The 18,498-nt window shown below is 38.8% G+C and overlaps 1 protein-coding gene across 11 annotated transcripts in view; it reads right to left on the reverse strand.

Moving 5' to 3' along the window:
• The window catches only part of GREB1L (GREB1 like retinoic acid receptor coactivator), a 131,171-nt gene that overhangs the window by 64,217 nt on the left and 48,456 nt on the right, over nucleotides 1-18,498 (reverse strand). For 10 of the 11 annotated variants that reach the window (XM_035316641.1, XM_035316639.1, XM_035316640.1 and 7 more), the window contains one exon: nucleotides 9,493-9,596. The gene's annotated coding sequence lies outside the window, so the exon portion shown is untranslated. Of the gene's footprint in view, nucleotides 1-1,193; nucleotides 1,383-9,492; nucleotides 9,597-18,498 lie in introns of those variants that run through there. The other variant, XM_035316637.1, reaches the window with a different exon arrangement.

Here is an 18,498-nt window from a genome sequence, read left to right on the forward strand (position 1 = left end):
AGAGCCTTCCAGGAAAAAATACTGATTAATTTGTACTGTTTATAGTGGTGTTTTCTTTTCATTTTTTCACTTATTTGGGAGAAAATATAATTAACATTTTACATCACTTAAAATCTAGTCTTTCAGGATGATGCTGTCACTACCATGTCTGAGTGAGGAATGAGAAAGACCAAGAACACCTATTTTTTTCCGACAAGATTCCACACTTATTTTTTTCCTGACAAGGTTCCTCCTCATATTACTTAATTTGTAATATCTGTGCTTGGAGTACTGCACCAGATTGCCTGGGATTTGGACAATTCCTTGGCCAGAGGCAGATAAATGTCTACCCCACAACATGAAACAGAAAGCAGATCCCAAATGGTGCTAATAAAGAGGTTGCTGCACCCTGACCGCTCCATCCCTTCTAACACCAGACTATCCCTATAGTCTTCAGGCGCAGTCCATGAAACAATATACATACTAAAAGTGAAATTCACATCTGAATTCATGAGGGTATTAGTAAGTTGAACTGATAAGCATAATGATACCAACTTCAAATCACCCTCAAATACTGCAAAAATCAAGTCTGAATTGCATTTTTATGCATTTTTAAAAAATTAATGGATTTAGCACTGAAGCAAAAAAAAAAAAAAAAAATAGAAATTGAAACTCAGCCTCATCTCTTCTATTCGGAACTCAGAATGTCTCCTTAGTTCTTTTTAGCAGTATAATTTCCCAAGCAGTAGGAGTTTGCTTGTAAACTCAAGAGGAGTTTACAACTGCAATCAAACTTACGAGTATATTGTGAGGTGCTATGTTACAGAAGTCTCCCAAAGTTAAGCTCAAGTTTTATGAAACCGTAGCTCAGTAGTGTTAAGTTACGAGTTCAGCACCCGTGTTCACTGCGTTTTCCCCCATCTTTCAAATGCTCTGATAAAACCCTCTCAGAATCTGTAGATGCAATCTTTTGCGAGTCTAAAGTTTTTAAGTACTATTTCAAAATTCAGCTTGTGTGGTCAGAATAAAACTATGTAGGACTGTCAGCAACAAGTCCTTCTTATCCCCATCTGGGGCTGAAAATCATTTGCCGCATTCCCACAGGTGAAGCTTTGCAAGTTGAACAACACAGAGCTTGCGCTGGCTTTACTTTTCTTCAGGCCATGGCTCCCATCCAGGAAACAGATGCCACATCCCAGGTAGTCTGAACTCATGTGCCACAAGAGAAATACTGGTCCAGTCAGTGCTCTGGGGATGCTGAACACAGTCCTCTTCTGAGGACTGAGATGATTTAAGGGTTAAGCATGTGTCAAGCTTCATGTGATACCATTTCCTCAGTAAACAGATGCAACAAACAGATGGAAGAAAACATTTGATCTCGCTATTTAGTGTATGTGAGCTCACCTGCAATGGCTGCACAATACACAAAAATCATGGAGGGATAGTCTGTGAATAAATGACACTATGTAAGGAGCTTTTACGGCAATATATACCTGAATACAGGAAAACTGCTGAAAGTCTTATAAATAGATTGGAATATTAAACGGAACAAAACTTGCGACTGATACCATTTGGCAGGCTGCTCTGAATCAAGGAAACCCTTAAGACAGCTGCTGTAAATGCACAGACAGGCTTCACGTGCTAAGAATGTCTTCTGCAAGCAAACGCTCGGCTACAAATAAGCACTGTATGTCCTGTCGCCACTTGCATGCGCCCATGGACATTTACTGTCTCTTTCACACTCTCATCCGCACAGCTGTTCACAACTCCCTCAACAGAAAACAAACAAACAAACCAAAGCTTTCACAAATACGTTTCCCCAATTATTCCTTCTCTGCCTTCCTACCGTGGAAAAAGGAATCTATTTAGAAACCATAAACAAACTGCAGTTTGTGCTTAAAGTTTTTTAAAATGATCCTTTCTAGTCTTTTCACAGTGGTGTTTCATGGAAAGTTCTGCAATGCAGGACAAGAGAAGGAACATGAGAACAAATCTGACCATAAGGGCTATAAAAGAGTGGAAGAGTTAATAAAATGTAAGTTAGCAGTAATAAAAACGTAAAGTTTAGTAGCATATAACCGTGAATGAGAAGATGATATAGAAGTGCATGAACCTTATGTGAATAGGTCTAAGTCCTTTGCGATACAGAAGCTTTCAAAAGTTGATTACGTTCGTTTAACCCATTCTGACTGCAAGGCTTTTTAGAGTTCTTTAAATGGCATTATGAAATTAGCAAAGAAGTTACTGTGAAGTTCTTCTAGGGTTTTAAAAATTCACTTGTGCTACTTCCACGACGTATACAGGGAATGGAACAATTCCATGTACCTTCAACAGAAGAAGTACATTTTCTCATTTCTTTCAACAGAAAACCTTCCAAAAAAAATTAAAATGTTATCACCCTAAAAATCTAGCTTTTCATTTTGAATTTTTGGTAATGTCAATAGACTTCCTCACTTTAAGAGAAGCGTGTGCTCACACACTGCTTGCAGAGGCAGCACAAGTAAGCCACCAAGGAGTGCTTTTGAAAACCTCATCCTGTCTCCTTAAAGCACGTGCACTCATACATAGCTTTCACCCTTTATGGTCTCTCCCCCCTTAAGTCAACAGGACTATTACCCACATTATTAATGCCAGTGCAACATAACTAAATCAGTACTGATGCTCAGTTTCAGCTCTAGGATCAGTGCATACTTTTGCTGTGTAATTTTGATTTTGCAATTAGTTGCAGATATGAATGATGATTTACTCTCCCAACAACTTAATGTCTTAGCACAATTAGGAAAGTTACAGGTTTGAATCCTTTTGGCTATCTCGGCTAACCCCATAGCAGATAAAAATGATGTGGTACCTAAGCAATTAATGTAATAACTATTTAAATAACTGTAACTGCATGTAGCAAAACTGAAATGTTTTTTCTCATCCCAAATACGCGCCTGTTTCCAAACCTGAAAGATTTCCATTGAATTTTTGTTGTTGTTGTTTTATATATAGTTTTCATACATACAGATACACAGGCATTTACTGACAAAATTTATTCTACCAGTAATACACAGATCTTACTGCAAGATGCTAGCTAACATGTATTTAATGACTGCTAATTAAAACAATTTAATTAGAATCACTACAGACAGTTTTGATATGTATTTATGCAGTTTACATTAATCTGTAAGGTAAAATGTTCAGTCACATCAGTTAACTAATTTAAAGCTGTGGTTTTAGGGTAGATATATGTTTATTTCAATGGAACACAAATAATGCCACTTTAAAAAAAAAAAGATGTGGATTTTTTAAAATTTCCGTGACTTAGAAACTCGATGAACAGTCTTGTTTTATCTTTCCAAGTAAGAAAGAAATAAAAACCCGTATCTGTCAACGATTTACTGTTGACAACTATCCCTAAAATTTTCTACTTTCGTGAATTATGTATTTTTTTCCCTGAGAGGCTGCTTCTATCCTGAGAAAGTGAAAGTTACCAGTGTTTCAAGGGAGACGCATAGTGACATAAAATGGAGCACTCATCTCAACTTGCATAGCTAGTAAAAATTAAAGTGATGATGGTCTATTAAGCTACTGTGGCCTGAGTGTGTAGAAGCTGAACACTTCACCTACAGCCCCAAACATCCCTTGAATGCCTTATCAGTAAAGTTTGTGATCAACTCAACACCACTGGACTAACAAAAATCACCATTCCTTTTTTTTTTTTTTCCTGCACACTGTTTTTTTATTGTTTTCAGTATGACTTCACACTATACCTTAGCAAACTATGTATATAAATTATTGTAAATCCTTAGGTGCCTATGCTGCAAAAAAAACAACTGAATTTGAAACACGATGGGTCATGCTATTTACTTGTTGTGTACATAAGCTGGCATTTACCTAAGAACTGATGCACACACACACCGATAGACATTTTAAAGACTGCTGAGATGATGCTGTTTGATAGAATATCATAGAATGGCTCGTGTTGGAAGGGACCTCAAGGATCATCTCATTCCACCCCCCCTGCCATGGGCAGGGACACCTCCCACCAGACCAGGCTGCCCAAAGCCCCATCCAGCCTGGCCTTGAGCACCTCCAGGGATGGGGCATCCACAGCTTCCCCTGATGGGGCAGCCTGTTCCACTGCCTCACCACCCTCAGAGTGAAGAATTTCCTCCTAACATCTAATCTAAATCTCCCCTCTTTTAGTTTAAAACCATTCCCCCCTGTCCTGCCATTGTCTGCCTGAGCAAAAAGTTGTTCTCCATATTTTTCCTCTTTAAGGAAAATAAATAAATAAATAAATAAAGGCAGCATAAAAATTCACTACAAACATACAGAAAATACAAACTAAATCACAATCTATTCCGACACATCTCAACTTTCAACATCAGATTACACAGTACAAGCATTAAAATCTTTGCTAAAAATCAACCTAGTCATCTACAACTGCAGTAAAAGCATTTTCTCCCAACACATTTTTTTTTTGTTTTTCACTCACGTGCTAACTACTAAATAAGGGAGATGGAAATTTTTACTTCCAAACAAGAGAAAATAATTACTATGCACTTTGCAGAGATATTACTTATTCTGATAATTCTTAATTCCAACATCATGTACTAGCTGATGTTATTAAAAACAATCTTTCTGAGGCATAATGGTAATACAGATTGCATTGGTTCTTTAAACTTTCCAACAGAGATGGCCCAATTCTTCAGGAATATCTACTGAGTACTTTGTTTTTCCAACTTTCATGTTATCTGATGCCTGCTCTGGTTTTGTGGCAGCTGTAAAAGACTAAAAATGAAGCTCCGTAGTAGAACTTTGTAAACTGTCTTTTCTTTTGCTGTAAGCAACCTTTTTTTACCCCCAGAGCTGGAATCGTCATGTGGCAATTCCTCAAATATGCAAACCTGAGAGTCATTTCAGGGCCACTCTCCTGCTGGGGTTACCACCTCGAAAACCAGACGGGCTCTGCAGCCAGGGCATGTCTGTGAGACAGTACAAATGAGGACACCCTGCAGCCAAGAACCTCACACGCTGCCTTTCCCACTTCTTCATCTGCAAAATGCATACTCCTGCCAAAAGCAGTGCCAAAAGCACCACAAAGTTTTGCTCCTCTCCCTCTCTTGTAATGATATTAAATTAATCCGTAACACAGATCTCTAGACTAAGAAGTAAAATTAAATCAAGGAGTAATAAAGTATGTCTTGAGAAATCAAGCTGCCGTCCCTAAAACATTTGGATAAAAGGCGGCTAGGTGGGTTGCTCATTTCCCACCTCTCTCAAAAAATGACTCTTTTTCTCCCTAAAGCCCTGACTGAAAACAAGGTAAGTCTAAAAAAAGAGTTCTCCTTGTTTTTATGAGGTTTGGAAATGATCATCCCTAAAAACGAACCAACAAAGGTGGAAACAAGTCCCTCTTCTTTTGCGGAGAGGCTGGGTCAGAACATGTGATGACTCTACTCGGAGCACATTCCCGTGCAACTCTTCCAAAAACATTGTTTTCAAATAGGTCAGAATGATCATATTTCTGCTCATCTGATCTCTGAATACATTTTAAAATGGAACAAGCAAATAGTTTCTGAAGCTCCCATGCAGTCTGCAGATGGAGAGGCATAGCTGACAACATTCTTCTACAGCCACTTTTAGTCAGTGATGCAGAGACAAATAATAAAGCTGCTTCCATAGCCACTTCTATGCAAAAAGCAAAGCACTGAACAGGAAAACCTTGCATAGGTCAAAACCACTGCAATCAGCTTAAACCCACAATCTTGAGTTAAATATTGCATGGACTTTTTTGTTTTGGTGGTGCCACTGCTGAGACTGTCTATATTGCTCATAGAGTTTCAATTAAAAAAAAAAAAAAAAATCACAATGAATTTCTCACTGAATTTTAGTGGAAATGAACTTCAAACTGTGGAGTGCTTTGTAGAGTTCTTCCTTTTCCTTTTCTGCAACACGTGTTTATCATGTGTCAAAGCTGACTACTTTCTCCCCTCCCCAGAATACCACAAATTCTTCTGTAAAATAAACAAAGCTCTGTCAAGAATCTCTGAAATTACCAGAGGCAGCCCCTGTTTGAGATCAAAGATGCACATCACTGTTAGGCCTTCTGCAACATCCAAGCTTTCAGTTAAGATGAAATTTTCCACAAGCAGGCAATCAACAGAACAAAACATTAGCATCACATCTAGGGGATATATCTAAAAAAAACAGGTTGACATTCAAGCTACTCTTAATAGATGCTTTGGAATCTCAAGAGGTTTTTGTGGGATAAATACCCATTTCTGGGTATTCACATAATGCCATTTAGATCTGACAAAGAAAAACCTTGGCCTTTACCTAAAAGATGCAAAAAAGCAAAAGTACATATTATTAGCACTTAATAGAAGAAGAAAAATTCACAATTTTAATGTTCCTATTAGTTCTGAGATGTAATTCATTACTTGCTCTGGCATATTGTGTATGGGGACTTTATTTCTTGGAAGAAGAAAAAAAGATAATGAAGTACATTATTTATTTGAGACATTGGATGTGCTTCTCTACTTGTTTTTCTCCCAGAAGGAAAAGTCTTAAGGATGTTTACAAACCTGGCTTAATTTATCTGCAACATAAACATGCTAGCAGAGGCAATTTTGATTCCGAAAGCTGCTATTATGGGTTAGTGAGGCAGTAATACAAAAAATTCACTGGTTCTATGCACTCTTGAAAGCACTCATATAAAACTTCCAGTGAATACTGACATTCAGTATGAAGAAAATAGCTCTCCTAGTATTTGTGTTCTGCTGTGGCAGCAGTCACAGGAAAACATTACGTGCAATATTCTCGCTGTGGGCTAAAATCCACTTGGGAAACAAATGACACTGATAAGCATTTCATAGCTACAGAACAGTTTTCTCTAGTAGATGAGAAAAAAATCTTAATAACACATATAATTTCATTTTATATACTTTGAGTAAATAAATTACTTAAAATAAAATAAAAATAATTATTGTAAACAATCTGTTATTAACAAATAATTTTATATAAACAAAATAAACAACATTAAATATTCCAGCTCAAATATGTGTTTCTCTAAGTGGTTTAATCACATAGCTGATTTTATATACCCCTTAATTCCATATAGATATAGATTTTAAATAGGATATTCATATTTACAGGGATAAAGCCGTAAACAGACATCTTACTGAGTTCCTATGGCAAAAGCCAGTCCAATCTCATTGATAAATAAATCACCTTAATTCTTTCTTCATCTGCTATTGCCTTATTGCAAAAGAATTAAGCTGAAGCCTAGAAAGTCAAAGTTAAGCCTGACCTTCCATCTCTATACTATCTGTCTGCTCCCTTGTGTACCCCTCAAACACACATGCTATCATTTCCTGATGAGTTTAGAAGGGGTTATCAGCAGAATTTCAAGACATGTGTCAGTTTTGTGGCAACTTGAATGCTCTACAAATATCATCTGTGTTTAATAGGCGATTTGTATTTTAGTCAGTTTATCCATTCACAACTTTATTTGTTTAAAGGTGCCTTAACCTTGACATAAATCAATGCTAAGCATCTGTAGATAGTACTTTAAAAGAGTTTAAAAATTAAGCTCTTTGGAGAGCCCTAAATTGCAAGCAAGTTTCTTTCGAAAAAGAAAATTAAAAAAAAAAAAGTTCTTTGCTCATTTTTTTTTTTCCCCCTTTGAAAATTATGCAGTTTCTTCTTTGTCACTCTTATGGCACTTTTTAAAAGTTTGCAATGAATCACCACGTTTGCAACTATAAAAACACTGGCTCCCACGTATCTTTTTCTTCCTAATTTGACAATGACTGTTTGTGTAAGACAGTAGGGCCAAAGAGTCGGAGACCTCTGCGGCCACCCCCCCTTTCCAAAGGAAAACAAAAAGCACTGAACCTTTTCTGCCACATGCACCATCCTTCCCCCACACCACCTTTCTTGTGAAGACAGCCATTATTACATTTCCTTTCTCGTTATTTACAAGGTCTTGGCTCTGACATTGATTTCTTATCTGTTTCTAGGACAAATGTTAAGTGTTAATAATTCGTCACTTTAAAGGAAGATAGTGCTGAACAAATTATAGGAATTAATTACTCAAAAACTGAACGTTTTTGTGAGCTTTACAACACGAGCAGCAAATACTGCTCAAGACCAGCCAAAAATATATTTTCAACCAATTAATACGTGTTATCAGATTAAAAAGTTATAAATTAAACTAGGCGGAATCCTGATGATCTAAAGCAAATCTCTGGGGAGATACAGGGTGACGGCTGGCGCAGCTCCCTAAGGAGCAAAGCCTTTTAATTTCTAAGTGATGGGGTTTACATTTTACTTTTTGATCAAATTTTAGGATCAAAAGGTGAAAGTTCAGAAATCTTTTCAGTTACAGAACCTTTAAAATGATAAACATTTGGGATACCGAAGTACACTTCTACTCTAACTGTCCTTTCAGACCTGCATTGACTGCACTATAATAGCTGCCAACATTTGGTAAGGATTAGCCTTTCATTTAGACAAAAGAAAGCATTCCTTAGCTAAATCAGCACTTTTTGCCATCAGACTCATAAAACCTTTTCACAACACAGATTTTCAAGAGAATCCTTTAAGGTTTTAGGATGCTGCTCCTTTTACTAAGTAACAAAATACACCCCAGGGTGTCTCATTGACCGCACTCAGCTGTCCTTTGACCTCCGCAATTGTTTAGGCCTAACTTCAGGGCCACAAGATCTGCCTCCCCCCCACCAACGGGGCGAAGGCTGCTTCCTCCTGGCACCTGGGGAAGCAAAATGCTGGAGGTTCCCCCCCCCTCTTACAGACTTCTACCATGGTCCAGATGTTGCCACGTAAAACCTTCCTGCAGCCAGGTTTTGGGACCCCGCAAGGGCCACTCGGGGCCTGGGCGGTGGCAATGACCCCCTCGCTCTGCTGGGCCTCCACGCTGCCCTTGCCCCAGGGATACAAGAGGTCATAAAGCATCTTCAGCCTTCTGGGTACACTGGCTATTTAAATGCAACGAGAAACTATGCAAGCCCAATATTGTGTACTAAGACAAGCCTCCCCCTCTAAGAAGTCAGAAAACAGGCTTGTGCGAATCTCAGTTGGAAGCACAAATCTATCCTGATGGTTACAAAGATCTGCATTCTTCTTCCCATTTGTTTTAAACCCTTTGAGAGGACAAACAAACAAACATCCACCCTCCAAGTGCATAAAACATACATTTAGCGAGTAGCTTAGGTATTTGCAGTGCCTCTAAGTAAAATACCAGAAGAAAATCATAACAGCTTCAAAAGAACTGCCATTAAATAACAAAGTTGAGCTCACTGTGGATATATAAGAAAAAATGGAAGCATATATCAGCTTTCTTTGAATAACTTAAAGTCTGTACACTATCAAAGCAAAATAAAATAGTTATTTATAGCCTTAACCTGTAAATAACCATTCTTAAAATGTAGTCAATGCATTTGAAAGTGTAGATGTTAAACAAACACACCGCATATTCTCTGTTAGGAGAGGCAAATACTATACCTTCTCAGATTCCTTTTAGCCTATCTGAAATGTAGTCATGATTAAAGGATGCAGCTAAGAGTTTGTGAAGCCTTGCTGCAAAGCTGTTTAAAACTCCTGAGCACCTGAAAAATAAGAAGGGAGAAAAAAAAATTAGAATGAGTTGTTGCATATGGTTTAAAACAAGCCAACAAAACCTGCTGATCTACACCTGGTCTGGGGCAAAAACTGAACTAGGGTGGGGAAGGGAGGGCCATGGAGTGGGTGGATTGTCAGATCGTCCAGGTCCTTAATGCATTTATCTGAAGTTCCTATTTTAATTCCTGTGTGCAAGCTGACTGCATTAAAGATGTGATTTGTTTATAAGAATACTTGTTTGAAGCTTCATTGCTTCTTCTCTGTATTATACCACAGGAAAATACAAGCTTATCTCAGTACCTGTACATTTCTGATGTTGGTTGCTGTACAAAATATTAGGAACTTACCACATCAATATGAGAAATCTAACCGTAACAGACACAACAAAAATAAACGATAATGTAGAAACAATCATTCTACCCTTCGTTTAAAAAGAAGTACAATAAATAGGAGAGCAGTTATCTACTCCAAACTAGAGATCAATGTTCAAAATGAAATCACATTTTGCTGGCTGCTCTCCTTTTTGACATCCCATGAAGGAATTTCATTTCTAACTGAGACTGTAGTTCATAAAAGAGAATGCACTTCAAATACCCAGAAAAATGACAACAGTGGTGTAGCAAGTAGCAGGCAGAATAATTCTTCCTAAAACAGTGAGGGCTGTATAGGACAGTAATTAACATCAGGAAAAGCTTTAAATTCAGTTTTTATTGACTGAACTCTGACAAGATCTTCTTAGGCATACAAGCTGGTTTGGTTTCTTAATAGAAATGGACAATATTTAGCCAAAAGATTTAAAGGAATTTGCCCTACTGCTCACAAATGGGATTTTAGGCTTAAAGCTGGTGCCACAGCTTTGGACCAATTGTCAAACCCAGAACAAATGCAACTCTTTTAGATATAGATCTATAATTCAGATTTTAAGATCAAAAGCAATATGGCTTTAGGCTTCTTCCCCTCCTCCTATTTTTACAAATCAACCTATTTAAGACAGCAACTCTAACCCTTACCTCTTAACAGGAAAAGGGTTTTGTTCAGGACTGTTGTATTCCGGGGCACGACATTTGAACAACTCTATTCCCAGGGACCACCGATGTTACCCCGCACTACACATCCCCACCACGCCAGCAGCAAATCTATCACAGATGGCCAACAAGGTTAACGTGCACGGCTCCTAACCAAACTGTAGGGCTCTGCAAAGACTTTAATGATCACAGAACGTCAGTAATCCAATTCCAGCAGCTCCTGGGTCTGAAATTGCTATTTTTCGGACACGTGCTGAACATTTCACCTGCTAGTAATGACATTTTTGTATTTTCTTCTAATTACACTCAAAGCTAGGACCTTTGGCCCTAGGCCACGGACCTCTATTCAGGCTGCACACATTCTCTTAAACGCCCTGATCCTTTGTTGTCACCCTTAGTCTTTCATCTATTATTTACATCCATTGAGAAGAGAGATACTCTACCATTTGTGACGCTTTAAAGCTTCTAATCATCTTAATTTCTTCGCCTTTCAGCCAGTGCTTCCCCTTATGGACCAATGCCAACAGTGTGACAAAATAATTTTTCAAGCCGAGATCCTCCTGGACCCTTCCCAAACCTTGACACACACTGGGCTGCGCCTTTTGTTCGCGGCCGGCTGCTTTCGCAAACACAGACCGTTGCTCGTTTCGGGGGGCTGGCCTTGCCTGTTAGCGCTTTGGGGGCACTTTTCTTGGGGCTTGGGGTGTGGAGTTTTCCCATCATTTTCTTTCCATTAAAATGTCTAACTCAATTAGCCCAGCTGCGTTGGAGATACTGTGCTGGATCTCCCCCGTTTTTAAAACTCTAAGTGCCCTTTGAAATACAAACTAAGAATTTTAAGTTTCCCCTTTTTCCAAAAGCAAGCCTACAGATATGAACACCTTTCATTTCCTGCTGTCATGTGCCCCCTCAGTACCAAAAGATTCTCACACGCTATTTAAGGAACGCAACGCATCGGCAACCCTTCTTCTGGTTATTGGCAGTATTGATTTCTCTTAGCCTTACAGCACAACGTAACAAAAATACAATTTCTTCCTCTGATGTTCAGATCACATCCTTCTGGTCCTCCCTTATTTGCAAGCAGGAGGTGAACCAATGGCATTTTCATCAGGACACAGAAGATCTCTTTGGAATACATCAGCCCCAGCCTTCGTTTCCACGACTCATGGGATATGGTAACGCGTGATCCATCTTGGCTCTTTCTTTCACTATTGCCTGGCTTACTTTTGATTTCTAACAGTGCTTCCTTGTTGTCTGTCCCCTCTGAAAACCCCAGCCCCCTCAGCTTTTCTTATTTTCACCATTTGCTTCAACCAGCAGTTCACTTGAGACTCATCCATCTTACAATGCCTCAAGTGACAGATGCTCTTAGGAATGACCATACTGCTGAGCGAACAAAAGATAACATCACCTCTAGGAACTCGGAGAGAAATACAACTTCAACCCTAAGACGGGGTTGTCCTGATGGACACAGCACCATAAACCTCTCCCAAGTGAAAAAAAGAAAAACAATTGCAAAGAAAAGGAATCCGACACAATCAAAGGGCAAAAAGAGTATTCATTTTGTTGCAGCTGTAGTTAGTGCTGTTGACAGCCTTTTTACTTTTTACTTTTTTTTTCTTTTTCTTTTTCTTTTTTTTTTTCCTCCTAGCACCCCATGGAAAGATTTTGTAAAATCTACATGTGATAAAAATTGAGAGGTGCAGACGGAGTGGAAATATTTCACACAAAAGCTGTCTCGAAATTCCTACAGAATTTAGCAGAAGAAGAAGGCACTCCAAAACAGTTTCAGCAACACGGCATGCAACTCTTTCACCAAAACACAAATATTACTTTCTTAAAATCTACACTTCCTACAGACCAGCTGTTGCTCTGTTAAATTGTAAAGGAATACATAATCACAGTACAAGCATGTGCATATGATGAAGAAATAGCAGTAGAGGAATAAGATAATTTCAGTGTCACAACTGCTTGATAAAGCAGTAATTTGCAAGTAACAGCTCTGCCCTGTTTTGACATTTGAGCACACACAATTTAGATTTTTTCTTTTAATTAGAATGAGAGATTTTCCAGCTAAAACCCACACACCAGTCTACAGAACAATGTCTGTTTCGAAAATAAGACTTACGCTCTATGCCTAATAAGACTGATGGGAAAACCTCTGCTTCAAAATACACCCAGTTAGTGGAACAGGGCTTCTTGTAGGGAGAGAAGCAGTCCTGGGTTGTGCTACAAATCTCTTACTTAACAAAGAAAAGCTCGTATTAACATCCCCCAACGATATACCAGCAGAAGTGATGCTACAAATGCTGAGAATCCTTTCTCTGCAGCGAGAAGCGAAGAAATCCCCCCTCTCTCAGCAAAGCTTTAAACAGCATCTCATGATCGGTTTTCAAACACTACAGGAAATAACCATCATTACAGTACATGAGACTGACAGCATGCAAGGTTAATGGACATAAAAGCTGGAGTTGTAAAACGAGGACCAAGATAGGGGGCCTATTAAGCAAACGTCTTCTGTTTAATGTAAAGTCTGGGGGAAATCACAATATGCACTTCTTTAGCCATATTTCTGAATGGTAAGTAACTTCAGTTTCTCTGGCTGCTCCCAGCTGCAAAAATAAAAAAATAACATCAGAAAGTTGAAGCCAGAAGCACTTTCTTCCTCAAAGTGGCTCATGCCAGACAAGGTATAATGGTTTGTCTTTTAATTTAGCAGAAAAGAGGTTGTATGTTTTATAGGATCAACAATACCAGAAACCATCTCTCCTTTGTTAAAACTGTGTTATCATTGTGGTGAGCTACAATTTTAGGTCCCTGTCCTGACCTGGAATCTTTCTGTTGTGCTCTCATAGCATTGCCAGCCTCCAACTACCAGACCTTAGAAACAGAAGTAAGGTATAAATTCGTAACTTTTAATATAGGTGATTTTCCCACAGAATGCCATGAAATACCACAGAACGCCACAGAAATACCTTTCTGGACATCCAACATATGGAGAATAACTAACAACCAGCCACATTTGGTCCTTCCTAAAGAAAATCCACGTTGCCTCCAAGGAGGCACCCCAACTCCAGCCCTATGCTACCTTTGCCGTTCCTTTCCCTTTCTGAGCCACCAAGTGATCTTGCACTGAAATGTTTGATACTGTCCTGTTCAGCTGAATAAAATAATTTAATGTAGGAAATGACTGTACTGGGAAACAACTGAAAGAGTTTTATAAAAGATTGTTCTCCATCGCCTCCCAGCCTGCCCACTCAGTCCACATCGCTCTGGATTCACACCCCTTGGCCAGCGGCAGGGCTCAAGGCATGCCACAGCTGCCAAGAAAGCAGTGAGAAAAACAAGTTTGGGAGATTTATAGGCACCTTCTGCTTTGGTATCTGAATCCAGTTTTGGCAAGTAATCCTACTGTACTTTGAGTCTTACTATGGCTGGGGTAACTTTTCAAAGCTCCTTCCAACCTGACTGAACCAAAGACACAAAGACCAGAGTTTGCAGTTAACATCCTTGCAGGAAAAAAACTTGAAAATATCTAAACCCTTAGCCTGAAATACTTTGAGATCTTGGCATCAGATATGGACCAAAAGTAGTAGAATATATCCTGCCTTACAAAATCTATACTCTAGACTCAAATAGACATCTTATCATAGTACAATCCTTACATGTTGTATCTCCAAATATTTATCACAGCGGAAAGATGTGTTTATAGTTAATATGCAATCCATCTTCTGCATGCTGCTGGTTTTAAACAAGAGAAAGAGTGAGGTAAAAGGTCAAAACTACTAGAAAGAGCCCCGAATAAATCCTCTGACCTTACAAATATCTTGCCAGAAGAGACAAGATGTAAAATGGGTTCTTGGCATTAAACTCCCTACATAAGGGATCAGGCCAAGGTTATGGATCCAAACAACAATGAATAACAGTGCAACGACTTGTGTTGATGTATTTAGTAACACCAGACCGCTTTGAAAATCTCTCTCACTTGATGAGAACAACATTGTTCAATTGAAACTGAGTATTTTTAAATGTCCATTTGTAAACCAATTCTATTTTAACATGGAATAACTGAACATTGCTCTTACAGGTAACTTCTGCCATTACTATTAAGTTATTGACACTGAAACATGACCTTGAAATGACAGCTCCATTAATGCAAGTCTTACCGAGGAAGGTTTCAAAAAGCCCCGATTAAATTAACTACTTTTAAACACAATAGGATCAATATGTATGCAGAGAATGTACACCCCCATGGCAAGTCCTGCTTGCTTGATTGATCAAAAACAAAAAAATCCTGTGGCCTTCCAGATCTCAGCTGGTGCCAGAAATCCACATAGAAAAAAAAAAAATCCATCTAAATGAAACTCTGAAAAGGTTTACCCTTCACCAGTCTATTTGCACTTCAAAAACTCCTTAAGTCCTTCAGCTAAACCCCAGGGTTGAACCATTTCAAAAATGAGAGGGGGATGGCCATGATTTATCTTCCTTCTGTGCCCTGGACAGAGCCGTAAAATCTGCCTGCCTGCATGCATGTGTGCTGTAGACTCGTTTTCAGGAGCCTTGCAATATTTACCATTTTTAGAAGTAACGCTGCCCGATCCCCTCCTGTCAGTTACCTCCTTCAATCTGATGCAAGCACATTTATAAAGCAAAACTTTGATTTCTGCTCACTGGCATCCAAGCTTGCAAACCTGAATCAACAACATGGCCAAGCATCTCAAATCATCATTTTGAATAAAAATATAGCGCACCTCCTTCGTGCCTGCAAATATCAGCTGCTGCCTTACTGAATTTGCGCTGACAGAACATTCGCTTAAGAATATAATTTAATCCTACCCCTTAAATTTAGTTGTATCAAATGCATTTTTAGCAATATGCTCAAAGTAACTTTCCATTCGTACATAATCAATGCGTTAGGTCACGCAGCATGCATTTTTCAGTCCCCTGTACTTCAAGATACATAACCAATAGAAGGAAAATGGAGATTTCATGGGTCACAGACTTCTGGGTCACAAGGACCTTCAGCGCTGCTGTCAGCCCAGCAAAACGCAGTCGATACATTCTTGCTTTATATGGCCATTATTAAAAAACCTGCACCTGAATTTCTACACGTTTCCTGAAGCAGAAGCACCAGCTCAAAATGACTGCAATTCTTTCAACAGAAATTAACGCTCCGATATTCAGTGAATGTGTTAAAAATATAAAGATAGACATATATGAAACATACACCCCCCTCCAACAGCACAGATCAATTATAGCATCAAGATCACAGAACAGCACAGAGCAAGGGCCGAAACGTGCCTGTGTATTTTAGTTTTTCTAAAGCTTTCTCCTACTCTTAGGACTCAACCCTGTAAGCCATGTATCAGTGAGACAACTCTTATCACTCTAAATTCTTCAGACTTGGATAAATAGATAGATTTGCTCCTGAGGTAAGTAACAACAGGTTCAGTATTATCTACTTTGGCCTGGAAAGGGGCTGCTTATTTCCAAAATCCTTTTCAGGTTTTGATTTTATCACAGATTTCAGTATCTTCCATTCTAAAATAACACAAGAAAATGAAAACTATTTTACACAGAGATAAATACATGCAGATCCTGCCACTGTCAGTCGAGTCTTTAATTAGACTACTGGGAAGCTTGAGAAACATTGACATTGTGCTTGTTTTCGTGCAAGCCCAATACTGGCCATAGCAAAATGGCAGGCCTAACCTGAAACAAAGCCTAATCACTCTATTAGTCCCCACTCAAATCAGCAAGGACAGTTAAGTAAGAGGCTGTGGATATAGAATGAATGGCATCTTTCTCAGCATCTGACACACTCCCCAGCTTAACTCCTCACAGCCTGACGCTCTCCTCTACTTTAGAAAACAAGTACAAGATGTTTGTGCATATATTCACAGCATATATATATATATGTATATATATATTTCATGTTAAAAAAATATCTCTGGTATAACTACAGATCTGTGTGCTTCTGCAACATCTGTAATACAACAGTTCCTTGACTATGTCCTTCACTCGCTCAGAATGGTAAGGCTGCAGCGATGGGGTTTCTCAACTTGCATCTACCTCTGGAGTGCTTGCAGAATTTGCAGTTCCAGCTGCAGCACAATTAGTAAAACTCTTCAACTTCCCTACGCATGCCAACATCTGCTATTTTAACAGAAAAAAAAATTCCTGAAGGAAGGTGAGGTTGTTCTCTCTGCACAACATCCAGTGGCAGCAGGAACAACTTTTATGTATTATTGATTGTAATAACAAAGTTTTGAGTGTTTGTGCATTTTTTTTCCTCTATTTATAAATCCTGAAAAAAAAAAAAAAAAACATTTTGAACATTTTGATCGATAGGATTTGGTACTTCATTTACAACATGACCATCACCGCAGCCAGGTAAATTAACATTAAAAAATGAAGTCTGAGAGCAGAAGGGAGAAAAACTCCAGAAAACAAACACAAATAGATCACAGTGTTCTCCAAATAATAATAATAATAATAATTTTAAAAAATAAAGGAAAAAAAAAGCTGGAAAATCGAAACGAAACAGAAACAAAAAAAACCCTGTGGATTCATTAGCAACCAGGGTGGCAGGCCTCTGTCTAATTCCCTTATAAAAGCCCATGACTACCTGCAGAGCCTGGGAGTGCAAATCACATTAGTGGAGACACCAGATGACCAAAGAAAGCACTGGAGGCCTGGTAAAACCAGTAAACAAAAGGCGGCATTCCAGCTGAATACCACTGCTAGAGTCAGCATTGTAAGATGCTTGGATCTGATAACCCAAAAGCAGATTAGCTGCAGGCAACAAAAGAGTAAAATGAGAAACAAAGGGGTCATTTTGACACATGAAGAAATCATTTCCATTAAGCCATCTTGGGTTTACTGTGTAGTTATAAAAACTACTCCTACTTGAAGTGACATTTGAAGCAATGAAGCTGTGACAGTGCGGAGACTTAGAGAAGCTCCTGAAATAATGCATTCCTCAATGCAAAATAATTTAAGAGACAAACGAGCCTCTTTGCCTCTGAATCTTTGTGACATTTTAGACATCTAATAATGATTTTCAAATCTGTTGCACTGATTTCAGTTAAAAGACTACCATGTTTGTTAGTTTTATCTCTATTTAAAAATCTCCTGCAGAGAAGGTACGTACTGCAAATATTGTCGTGTCACTATATGAGAAGGCTCCCTCTCCTTCCAGCCTCCTTCCATGCTGCACACATATATATCTCACTTGCACACTCTCAACACAGGAAAGAAAAGAATTCAATTACATTCCTTATCAGAAGCTGAGCATTCAAAGGATTTTTATTCTGAAGCAGGTCTGGGTATATTTTCTATCACTAGAACCAAAGTGCAAAATTGAGATGTAGAAGCCTGTAAGGACAGGCAATAGAGAGAGAAAAGTTTCCAGGCTAAAATTGGAAAGTTTGCCACAATTTTGTCTTATCCAGGACACAATAAAGCATTCTATATGCTCGAAGGAAAAATAGGTCTTTTACTTTCTTCCCTAGAGAGCGAACTGATGTGGTACAAAGTATCTATGAGCTGGAAGAAATTTCAGAGGAACGCTGTGGCACACAGAACATTTTGTCTTGCTATTTGAGCATCTCCTGTCGGCAGCAGGACGCGCAGAAACCTGGCACACAGTGAGGAACTGAGCCTTGCTTTCACACAATGAAATTACCTACTCTGCTTTTGCACTCATACAGCAACTAAACCTGTTAGCTTCGGTAGGGATGGGATTTCACAAGCATACGCATCCACAGTTAGCTGATTCTTCTCAGTGACAAGTCCAGAGAAAACACTCTGAAAAACAGCTTGGCAGAGGAACAGCACAAAGCCCAAATGAAGGCTGTGTCCA

The sequence above is a fragment of the Oxyura jamaicensis genome, chromosome 2, assembly GCF_011077185.1.
Source record: "Oxyura jamaicensis isolate SHBP4307 breed ruddy duck chromosome 2, BPBGC_Ojam_1.0, whole genome shotgun sequence".
NCBI classification, from domain to species: Eukaryota; Metazoa; Chordata; class Aves; order Anseriformes; family Anatidae; genus Oxyura; species Oxyura jamaicensis.